Raw genomic sequence first — 1915 nt, 5'->3', positions numbered from 1 at the left:
TTCGTATATAGTTGTTGTTTAGTTCGTATATAGTTGTTGTTTAGTTCGTATGTAGTTGTTGTGTAGTTCGTATATAGTTGTTGTTTAGTTCGTATGTAGTTGTGTAGTTCGTATATAGTTGCTGTGTAGTTCGTATATAATTGGTGTTTTTGTAATTTCTTAAATTTGCACCCTCCACCCCGCCCCTAAAAAAATAGGATAAAAAGAAATATACCGGCTGACCTACCCTATTTTTTCAATCATGTTACTGTACCTCAAACATACATATTTATTTCGTATATAGTTGTTGTTTAGTTCGTATATAGTTGTTGTGTAGTTCGTATATAATTGTTGTTTAGTTCGTATATAATTGTTGTGTAGTTCGTATGTAGCTGTTGTTTAGTTCGTATATAATTGTTGTTTAGTTCGTATATAGTTGTTGTGTAGTTCGTATATAGCTGTTGTGTAGTTCGTATATTATTGTTGTTTAGTTCGTATATAGTTGTTGTGTAGTTCGTATATAATTGTTGTTTAGTTCGTATATAATTGTTGTGTAGTTCGTATATAGTTGTTGTGTAGGTCGTATATAGTTGTTGTGTAGTTCGTATATAATTGTTGTTAAGTTCGTATGTAGTTGTTGTGTAGTTCGTATATAGTTGTTGTGTAGTTCGTATTTAATTGTTGTTTAGTTCGTATATAGTTGTTGTTTTGTTCGTATGTAGTTGTTGTTTAGTTCGTATATAATTGTTGTGTAGTTCGTATATAATTGTTGTGTAGTTCGTATATAGCTGTTGTTTAGTTCGTATATAATTGTTGTTTAGTTCATATGTAGTTGTTATGTAGTTCTTATTCGTATATATTTTAGTTCGTTTATAGTTGTGTTGGGATAACTTGCCCACCGGGTGCATCTCTACTTCATTGTCAGGTATGAAAACCAAATTTAAATCCCATATAATAATTTAAAAGAGAGGAATAAATATGTATGTTTGAGGTACAGTAACATGATTGAAAAAATAGGGTAGGTCAGCCGGTATATTTCTTTTTATCCTATTTTTTTAGGGGCGGGGTGGAGGGTGCAAATTTAAGAAATTACAAAAACACCAAACATATATTATGTTCTTTTAGATAGTATTGTGGTATTAAATTTGGTTTTGATACCTGCTAACGAAGTAGAGGTAGTATGTTTCTTTGTTTGGTCGGTCATCGATCTGTTTGCATCCGATGGACAATTGATCCCAAAGCTAGATAAAATTATTAGGCTTGGAGATAAAAACTAGGGTCGGTCGGGGTATCTGTAACTCTGTAACATATGTTTTATTTTGTGTGTGTGAGAGGGAAGGGGGGGGGGGATGTTCTAGCACGTAGAGGACCACCCGTCCATTATCAGTGTGTTTCCTTATATATTTCACACTGTATTCTTCGTTTTTAGTATTTTGCATTGAGACAGATTACATAACCACGCCTATCTTGAAAACTACAGTGAGTATTGTATAACTCCAGCCAAGCAATGATGTGTGTTATCTTTTCAATGTTTTCTTTATATGCAGAAGTAGGCCACAAGCTTTATTTTGTCATCATTTTTTTCAGTGCCAGTGTCAAAAACTTGTGGTATTTCTTTAGAAAGTATTTTTTTATTTTTTTTTTGGTATTTACAAGAAATCTTATGAAATATGACGCCACTAAGATATTTTCATAAGAAAACATGTTTTCGTGTTAATATATATGTATGTTGCTATCATTCGTCACCTTGGCAGGCAAAGATAGAAGGATATACTCTATATATTGTTCATATTTGTGGATTGAAAATGTCCATTTGTAAACAATAAACCGCGTGTTGTAGTGTATCACGAACACACTCGGAAGTACAATCATCATCTGAAGTGTGTACAGAATGCATGCATGTATGTCACATTATATAAAATCGTCCCATTTGAGA

This window comes from Mizuhopecten yessoensis, unplaced genomic scaffold, assembly GCF_002113885.1.
Source record: "Mizuhopecten yessoensis strain PY_sf001 unplaced genomic scaffold, ASM211388v2 scaffold6443, whole genome shotgun sequence".
NCBI lineage: Eukaryota > Metazoa > Mollusca > Bivalvia > Pectinida > Pectinidae > Mizuhopecten > Mizuhopecten yessoensis.
Note: the sequence above shows the minus strand (reverse complement) of the source record.